A 10,595-nucleotide genomic window follows, 5' to 3' on the forward strand; every position below is an offset into this window, starting at 1 on the left:
TGTCAAGTCGATCATGTGATACAATATCCTCCGGCATAATAGTCTAGGGAACATATCCATAACGTATGTGAGTAATGATTCAATATCCGTTATGATACGGAATAACCACAGCGATTCAGTGTCTATATAGCAGTACGCACTTATTAGTATCTAGGTTTTATCATCTTGCTATAGCAGCCACACAGATAGAACTACTATTGTCCATAGGCCATGAATTACGATGCCAGGCACAGTCCATGGACAAAAGTAGTGCCATTTCTGGAAAAACAGCAGATCTATGTATTATACAAAAAAAAACAATAACCAATTAAAAAATTTTAAGTCTACAGTGTTGGTCAAAGTAAAGATTCCTACTTACGGGCGGATATCTGCTGCGGAATGTGCGGTCAGGGCCTGCACCGCGAATCCGCAGCAAATACCGCCCATTACTTACTATGGAGTCCAGCTGCTTGCTCCACACAAGCGGAAATCAATAGTGATTACACTTGCGGAGGAAAAATCGCAGCATGCTCCATTTTTTTATGGATTCCACACCGATGGCTTCCATTGAAGTCAATGGAAGCCGTCTGACCCACGGCTCATCCGCAATGAACAGCAACAGTGCGGAAAAAACAAGTATTTGAAAAAAAACAAACTGCATTGTGAGCCACCAGGTTGATCCGCAGTACAGATTCTCCAGCGAGAAAGCAGGTAGGCGCGGACGCTACTGCTGCCAGAGCTGGATGTTGCTCCGGGATTCCACATGCGGAACTGGCTCTGCAGTGTGCAGGAAGCCTGAGGGAAGCTTATGGAATTACCTGGATCCACAAGATAGGTCATCAATAGTTGATCGGGACCCTGACTGATCAGCTGATTGTGCTCTCGTTGAGAGCAAAGCAATTACACAGGGGTCGGTGCGGAAGTAGCGGAAGTCTCTGCTGCAACCACTGTGTAATGGGCGTGCTTGTAATTGCAGGCATGACTCGTGTTGTTTCAATGAGGATAGGTAATAATCATCAATAGCATTTTCGCTTGAAAAACCCTTTAACTAATCATCCACAGTGTTGGGGAAAAAATGTAAGTGAGCCTTTTGAGTTTAATGACCTGTATTACCTCTTTAGAGATAATCACCTCCACAAAATGTTTTCTATAGTTTTCTATAGTTGCAAATAAGATTTGCACAGTGTTGAGAAGGAATTTTAGATCATTGCTCCCAGCAAATTAGCAGTTTTCATTTATCAATATTTCTGGGATGCCTTGTCTGCACAGTCCTCTTCAGATTATGCCACAACATCCTCATAGGGTTAAGGTCAATACACTGACTTAGTCACTCCAAAGTACAAATCTTCTTTTTCAACCATTCTTTAGTTGATTTACTTGTGTGCTTCGGGTCACTGTCTCAACATCTCTTCAGCTTCAGGTCATGAATACTGCCCTTACATTCTCCTTTAAAATGCTTTCATCCACCTTATAATCCATTTCTTCCTCAGTGATTACAAGGCATCCAGGCCTGAGTCAGCAAAGCCACCCAAACTATGATGCACCCTCCACCATGCCTCACAGTTAGGAGGAGGTTTTGGTGTTGGTGTATAGTGTTCCTTTTATTCCAAACATAGATCTGTCATTTGAAATAAAAAAGTTCCATTTGGTCTTATCTGTCCATAGAACATTTTCGAAGAACACTGAAGCGTCCAGGCGGTCTCTTGGTCAAATTTCAAATGGGCCGAAATGTTATTTTTGGACAGGTGCCTCCTTTGTAGTGTTCTTCCATGAACACCATTCCTGTTCAGTGCTCTTCTAATACGCAGTTTCCTTGAAAATAAGCCCAACCCTGATCTTTCACAATATTTGGGGGGGCTTTCAGCACGCTAAAAGACAACAATGAGCGACGGGATAACGAAAACTGCACGGTGTCAGTGCAGTTACACACAACGATTATTGCTCAAAAGATGGCTTTTGAGCGGATTTTGAGCGAATTTTGAGCGATAATAGTTGTGTCTAAATGGACCTCAACAATCAGACCACATTTTATTAGTAATCAAAGCAGAAGTCCAGATAATTTCAGAGGGCTCACTTACTTTTTCCAACAAAGGGAACAAATCTAGAATTACTTTGAAATTGCAGAAATTGTTGTTTCATTCTGTGAACTCAGGAATTAATGCCAAAAATGTGTCAATGTATCTTTCTGTTTCTGTAGCCAGCAGAATGGGATTCATCATAAATGTCTGCTAGGTGCAGGTTCTATCTCCTTTTAGGAGAATGGATCTGCTCTTTCCAGGATTCTCATAGACTTCAATGAAAATGGTCAAAGGTTCAACCAACTCTTTACTGACTTCTATGAGACCAACGGCCACACAGAACTAGTCCCAGGACTCCAAGGGTAGGACACACACTTACTGAACATTTAAAGAGACTCTGTCACCAAATTTGCCCCCCCCCCATTTGAAGGCAGCACAAGGTAGTTACAGTCACATTGATTACAGTAATATGTCTGCTGTGTGGATCTGTGCAGTACTTTTGGAGAAACTTGCCTTTTATCAGTAGCAGTACATGCATAGAAGACTACTTAAAGTAGTGAATGGAGACGGAGTGGGACAGGGATCGTTCCGGTCGCATGTCTCCATTCACATTAAACAGGCTGTTGTTCCTAGATGTCATTCCACCATTCACATACAGGGGGTGGCCAAAAATACGGAAACACCAAAGCTATAGTCGGCCTCCTTTTCATCACAACTCTGTGCAATGATGATCTGTCTCTGTCACTCAACACACATTTCTGCCTAAGCAGGTGTAAGGCAGATGCAGTTTTTCCAGTCTTACTGTATGTAGTCTGACCCGTTTTGTCCAGAGCTGCATTCACACTTCTGCCAGTTGCTCTTCTCAGCAGACATAGGTCAGACCTCTAGCACACCAGCGTATTTAGGTCCGTATGCTGTCTGTGTTAATTAACGACATGGACCCAGTAAGCCATTTTATTGCATTAGTCTCTTTTTACTAAAGTTGTCTTAGCTTCAAAGACAAACATATCAATGAGTCTGTCGCCACCTTCTGCTGCCCTCTGAGGGGACAATATAAAGGTGGTGACAGATTCCCTTTAACACTGAAACAATGTGGTGTAAACTTACTATTAGTTCCAAAGAGAACTGCACTAATAAAGCGCAGTGAAGAAGACTTGGCAGAATATGGAAATAGTGCTTCATCTCTGTAGGGTGACAAGAAGGACATTGTTAGTATTGGCATCATTAGAAATCATCTATGTCACAGTTATGAGTGAGTATTGATGGAATCCACTTATCTCTATACAGGGGTATAGCTACAGTAGAAAGGATGCCGAGGCAGCAGTCACACCCAGGGTATGCCATGTACAGTAGGCAGACACCACAATGGCACATGGTAGGTGGGGCTCTGTTACAGACTTTGCAGTGACTCCTTGGACTACATGGACTTTGTATGTCTTCTATGCGTTGCACATTTTTAAGAAAAGTTTTCTAACAAGTTTCTTCATGAGTGAGCAGATCCTCATAGTGATACAGAAAGTTTATCCGTGTTTAGCAAGTATACTGTATACTTTACATACAGTATTATGGGGTATGGAGCCAGGGTCACCCTCTCTCTATAAGCTAGAATGAGGAGCTACTAGGTAGAGTGACAACTACATTGGCAAACCCATCCTGTCCATGTCTACCATAGTGACCATTTATTTGAACAGCTCGAATCTGGTACTATATTTACAGGGAGTGGATAAAAATATGGAAACACTAAAGAAATGCATGGGATTTTAATTAATAGCACTGAGCTACCCTTTGACCCTTGCTTGTGTAGTGGTCCAGAGTAAGACTGGGTTCACACGGAAATCCCCCCCCCCCCCCCATGACATACCATGTTTGTCTTGTGCACTGTCTTGTATGTGGAATGAATAATTATGTGCATTAGAGTTTGAAGGCATGAATGGTTTAATGTCTGGTCATGTCTGGAAAATGTAGCGTTTTGTCCTCTGTGTAGTATAAAAAGGTGGTTACGTGTGAGCCCAGTAGTTTGAGGGGTTCTAGTCCCAGTTGAAGTCCAGAGTTAGAAGGTGCAGAGAGCTAGTGAGATGAGTGAGGCATGGAGGAGACTGAAAGGTGGTAATCTTTCCCTGCTTGGGCCTAGCAATTCCGGAGATGCTCACCAAAGCCACTAGCTACAAAGAGTGCATGAGCCCAGGCAAGGGAAAAGCCATGCAAGAACCGCATGCATCCAGTGAAAGAGAGATACCGCCAGAGAGCAAAGAAAAAAATAGTGACTGACAATAGAGAGAGAGAGTTACAGAGAGATAGAGTGCCTACAGATAACTGTGACTGTGGATGTACAAATACCCCGTGAATCCTCACTGCTTCACCACTGTAAGAGCTGTTTATTGTTGTTTGCTACAAGCGTTTAAGTAAACAGAAAGAACAGAACATTTCCAGTTCTCATCCAGAAAAGACACTTGGTATGTGGACTACTTTATTTTATGTTATTACATCTGAGAGATCCACCGCAGAGGATGGAACGCTGGCGTCACAAGTGACAAACAGGACTTCAGGTAACCACGGTTACTATGCGTGATCTCCCCGTCAGTAACAATGTCGGTTCCCAAACTATGCTTAGGGAGGAGACGGTAGAGCCCTTATGACATGGTTTTCTCTCTACCCCGCTGTCTTCTTAGCTGAGGGCCTGCTCCTGGGGTGCTGCACTTGGCTGAGAGCTTTTCCACCAAAATTTGTCTTTACTTCACCTCTTGGCCTGCTCTGGGTTGTTTTGGGAGCCAGCTGGTAACAGCAACTGAGTGGCACAAACCCCTGACCAATGGAACCTAGTTGCTCGGGCAGATGTTCGCTTCTGCCCGATAGCATCTGTGTCATATTACCTCCACTTAAAATCTCTACATACCTTATTACAATATGATTTAGAATCCCATTTAATTTAAAGCATGCATTTCATACAATGTTTCCATATTTTTGTCCGCCCCCTTTACATATGACATATATAAAAGTGTGAACAGTGACAGCTTGCCTCCACGGTGGCTATTAATTGCTAGGTGATTTGGAAGTCAGACCAATTTTCATTAGTTGATTACTGGCGTGGCTGCATGTGGCTACTGACAGTAAACAGATGACAGTGAACACAGCTGTTTCCATATATAATGCACTTACAGATGTAGCAAAGTTTAACTTGTCTCACCATGTTGCAGCAACTTTCTGTGTCACAGTTTGTTTACCCATTCAATTGGTTTACAATGGTTTTGTTGTGTCGAGATAGCAAGAGATTTTTAATGGGCTAAGATACATTGTTACTGATAGTTATCACAGTCAAGTTGAACTTTGCTACAAATGAAGAGAGGATCTATCCCATTGTCTATGAATCTGATCTGCAGGCAGAAGGTTATAGAGCAGGAGGAGCTGAGCAGATTGATAGATAGTTTTGTGGGGAAATCACAGGATGCTGTTCTGTTGCCTATGAAGCCATGCCTGTAGAATGGCTTAATAGATTGCACTATACTATGGTATTACATTATACTGTAGAAATGAACAAATGATCTCACATTCAAGAACCTTATGGGGATTTTTTTTTAAAAGTAAAAATTTGTAAAAAAAAGTTTATTAATTATTAAAAAAATATAAAATGTATTAAGAGTTCTAAAAACCCTTTTCCCATATTTATATAAAAAATCTAAATAAAAGAAAACAGAAACATATTTGTATCCCAAAGGAACGATCCAGCAAAGGGATGCATCATTTAGCATCCACAGAAAAAAACCCCAAGAACAGAATTGCTGTTTTTTGGTCATCCAATCTCAAAAGAAAATTTAACCCTTTCCAATCCACTGTCTGACCTCTGAAGACATTTATGATTTAACGTTGTACAGCTCTGATCTTGGAAGACGTCTGTCGGGGTTCTCTTACTGTATATTGCCAGCCTCTTTGCTGCTTGAGCCTATCCAACGTGTCACCTCATGCAATACTGGCTTTAGCCAGCAGATAGCACCGTTGTATAACGGCAGAAAAAGAGTAAGCCCCCTAGGAAAACCAGGATACAAATTGGATTGGAAAAGGTTTATAAAAGTAATGTATGTACCCCAAAATGGCACCAACAGAATCTATAGCACATCCCTGAAGAAATGAGTCCTTACAGAACTATATCGATGGAAAAAGAAAACATTTATGGCTGTCAGAAGATGGTGGCGGAATTTTTATTTTTTTCCAAAAATATTTAGTTTTTTTTAAAGTACAACAAAAAAACTCTATAAATGTTGTATTGTTGTAGTCATACTGACCCACAGAATAAAGTCATGTCATTTTTGTTGCAGTGTGTACACCGTAGAAACAAGACCCCCCAAAGAAGGTAAAATTGCATTTTCTTTTCCATTTCACTCCACGTTGAATTTTTTAAAAGGTTTTTCACTACATTATACGTTAAATAGTACCACTGAGAAATACAACGCGTCCCGCAAAAAACCAAGCCCTCAGACAGCGACGTGGGTAAATAAAAAAGTTATGATTTTTCAAAAGTGAGGAGAACAAAAAGCCTGTGTCCTCAGGGGTTAAATGAATAGAATACAAGTTCTGTTGACTTTTCTCCCACAATGTTATATATCAATCTGCTCAGCTGCTCCTGATCTATAACATCTATAGACAGGACTGCAGGACAAATGTGACAAGCTCCCTTTAAAAGAAAAACTTTACGTATTAGACAGAAGATCCTCTCTGGTAATTATCACAGCTGGGAGAGAGGACCTCCTATGGTTCAGTCTTTATAAGTCCTTATCAACATAAGCTTTGCAACAATGATAAAAAAGCCTGTCAAGGAAGTAATACACTTCATGAAGGGGGTAGACCTCTAAAGACATTCCAATACAGAAATAATGTCTCTCTTAAAGGGGTCCTGCAGAATTATAAAAATTATCTGCTTTCTCTTATCTTTCAAGAAACAGCCCCAGTTTAGTTCATGGGTGGGTTTGTGGCATTCACTTGACTGCTGCAGTACCACACACAGCTCATGGACAAGAGTGGCGCTGTTCCTGGAAAAAAGAATTTTTTTCAATTCTCAGACAACTCTTCTAATGTTATCGAGTTTCTTGAGCGATTTCAGGAGCAGACAGGCTTGTATAGTATCTCTATGACAAAGTAGACATGAATCTTACCTTCAGCAAATCAGAGAGTAGACTGCACACTGAAAACCTGCTCGCTGCTTGTTATGGACCTATATATATACGTTCCTTCCATGCCGTCTTTTGTTTTTTGTCACAGTTTGAAACCAGAGCCAAGTCATCATGAATATACCTAACTATATTAAATTCTTAAATGATGTTAGTGTTGGCATAGAGCCCTGACAGTAGACGCCATGGTAGAAACATTGTGTTATGATTCCATGTAAACACCGTTTAATTATGGCAGCCGTCTAATATTTTCAAATGCTCTGACCTAATGTTATTGTGCCACGTGTGATATACTCCTCCGTTGGATATAAGCACAATATACATATTGATTTGTATAGTTTACCTACATCCAGTACTGTAGACCAAAAACCCTTTAATGTGCGATCATACTGTAAGCCACCATGGCAGGTGAGAGGCAGCACCATCTGATAACATGACTACTATTTGGCAGTGGAGGGAACCCTTCCATTATGAAAACCACAAACTCATAACTATGCCAATAACCTGCCATTAGGACTATTAGGTGGGCAGACCGGTCTCCATAATTAGCTGCCCTTAATTAGAACATATTATGGCTGATAGATAAGCGTTAAAATCTATCTGACTCAACCAGAAGGCTGAAACTTGGCCATGGTTGGACATTTCTCCAAGGTGATGACCCCAAACAAATAGCGAAACCCATACAAATGGTTGCTATCTGCAATGGCCTCTCAGTCTCCAGATTTGAACCCAATTGAAAACCCGTGCTGTGAGTTGAAGATGGAATACTACTAGAGATGAGTGAGTATGCTCTTCCGAGCTTGCTACTCGTTTGAGTATTAGGGTACTCAAGATGCTCGTTACTCGAGACGAACACCACGTGGTACTCAAGTCAATTTCATTTCCCTTCCCCGCATGTTTAGCGCCATTTTCTAGCAAATAAACATGTGGGGAAGGCATTACCACTTCCTGCTGTGACGTACCAGCCCTCTACCCCCCCACAGCAGTGAGGGTGTGGGCACAGGCCGAGTTCCTGGGCAGGGTGAATCACTCTTGGCTGCTAAGAGATTAGGAGAGAGGCAAGTTTTTAGGTTCCCCAGCTTCATATCACAATTTGCGGGTCTGCGTGGTAGACCTTTATTGCAAGCAGAGCAGTGCGACAGGTCCTGTCGTGGATGGCAGATAACGCGTCCAGCAATGTATCAAACCCCCAGTCTTCTACGCAGTCCACTACTCCTGGCCTAGGGACTACACCTCTGAATCCTCTGGCTGCTGCTCCTCCTTCCTCCCAGCCTTGTCACTCCAGGAAATTTACAGATTATGAGCAGGCAGACTCCCAGGAACTGTTCTCGGGTCCCTGCCCTGAGTGGGAAAAAACGGTTCCTCTCTCACCTGAGGAGTTTGTCGTGACGATGCCCAACCTTTGGAAAGTGCCCGGAGTCCGAGTGATGAGGCTGGGGACTTCCGGCAACTGTCTCAAGAGCTTTTTGTGGATGAGGATGATGAGACACAATTGTCTGTCAGTGAGGTAGTAGTAAGGGAAGTAAGTCCGAGGGAGGAGCGCACAGAGGATTCAGAGGAAGAGCTGCTGGACGATGAGCGGACTGACACCACCTGGCTTGCTAAGCCTACTGAAGACAGGGCTTCAGAGGGGGAGGCAAGTGCAGCAGCAGGACAGGTTGGAAGAGGCAGTGGGGTGGCCAGGGGGAGAGGCAGGCCCAGAGCCAAGAATCCCCCAACTGTTTACCACAGCACCCCCTTGCGGCAAGCCTCCGTGCAGAGGGCTAGGTGTTCAAAGGTGTGGATGATCGACAAACAGTGGTGTGCAACCTGTGCCGCACCAAGATCAGCCGGGGAGCCACTACTACCAGCCTCACCACCACCAGCATGTGCAGGCATATGATGGCCAAGCACCCCACAAGGTGGGACAAAGGCCACACACCGCCTGTCGCTAACAGAAGCGTTGGAGCGAAAGTGCAAATACTCTGCGACCCACCCGCATGCACAAGCTTTAAACGTGCACATTGCCAAATTATTCAGCCTGGAGATGCTGCCGTATAGGCTTGTGGAAACGGAGGCTTTCAAAAACATGATGACGGCGGCGGTCCCGTGCTACTCGGTCCCCAGTCGCCACTATTTTTCCCGGTGTGCCGTCCCAGCCCTACACCAGCCCATCTGCCGCAACATTAACCGTACCCTCACCAACGCGGTTACTGGAAAGGTCCACTTAACAACAAACACTGGGACAAGTAATGGCGGGCAGGGCCACTATATTTCCCTGATGGCACATTGGGTGAACTTGGTGGAGGCTGGGACCGAGTCAGAGCCTGGGACCGCTCACGTACTACCCACACCCAGGATAGCGGGTCTTATCTCAGTGCTGGTATCTGTGGCATATTATGCCACCTCCTCCAAAGCCACCCCCCCCCCCTTATCCTCCTTCGCCACCTCCACCTCTCAATTAAAGGGGTTGTCCCGCGGCGAAATCCAATTTTTTTTTTAACTTACCCCCGCATTCTGCCCTGTTATAATCAATTCCGTTAGTTATTTAAAAAAAAAAAAATCACTTACCTGCATCCCCGTTTGCGCAGCATCTTTTTTTCTTCTTTTAAAGATGGCCGCCGGTCCTTTCCCAGTGATGCACCGCGGTTTTCTCCCATGGTGCACCGTGGGTCTTCTCCCATGGTGCACCATGGATTGTCTTCTCCTTCCTTCCGTTCCACTGCCGATACAGCCACCTAATTGGTTGATCGGCACCACGTGACGGGGCGGAGCTACGATGACGACGCGCAGACCAGCTCTCCGGCGCGAGCTCACAGCTGAAGACCGGACTGCGCAAGCGCGTCTAAAGAAGCAAGAAGACACCGAAAATAGACGGATCCATGGAGACGGGGACGCCAGCAACGGAGTGGGTAAGTGAATAACTTCTGTATGGCTCATATTTAATGCACGATGTATATTACAAAGTGCATTAATATGGCCATACAGAAGTGTATAACCACACTTGCTTTCGCGGGACAACCCCTTTAAGAAGTGAGAGCGTGTTGCCAGCAGTCGGTAGCACGCGGCGTGGCAGCACAGCGGTGGGCAAGCGTCAGCAAGCCGTGCTGAAACTAATCAGCTTAGGTGACAAGAAGGACACAGCCCCCAAGCTGTTGCAGGGTCTGACAGAGCAGACCGGCCTCTGGCTTTCGCCGCTGAGCCTCTAAACGGGCATGGTCGTGTGTGACAACGGCCGTAACCTGGTGGCGGCTCTGCAGCTCGGCAGCCTCACACACGTGCCATGCCTGGCCCATGTCTTCAATCTGGTGGTTCAGCGGTTTCTGAAAAACTACCTCAACTTGTCTGACCTGCGCACATTTCCGCAAGTCCATCATGGACGCTACCACCCTGAGGACCCTGCAACGTCGGTTTCAGCTGCCAGAGCACCGACTGCTGTGTGACGTGCCCACATGCTGGA

General features: G+C 44.4%; 1 long non-coding RNA gene across 1 annotated transcript; it reads right to left on the reverse strand.

The window, feature by feature from the left end:
* LOC136609357 (uncharacterized) lies at positions 1-7,223 on the reverse strand. The gene is made up of 3 exons (XR_010790045.1): positions 7,142-7,223; positions 3,105-3,181; positions 1-43 (listed from the first exon to the last, which is right to left on the reverse strand). It is a non-coding gene; the product is annotated as an uncharacterized lncRNA (long non-coding RNA).
* Between the last annotated feature and the right edge of the window lie 3,372 nt (positions 7,224-10,595).

This window comes from Eleutherodactylus coqui, chromosome 1 (genome assembly GCF_035609145.1).
Source record: "Eleutherodactylus coqui strain aEleCoq1 chromosome 1, aEleCoq1.hap1, whole genome shotgun sequence".
Classification (NCBI taxonomy): Eukaryota; Metazoa; Chordata; class Amphibia; order Anura; family Eleutherodactylidae; genus Eleutherodactylus; species Eleutherodactylus coqui.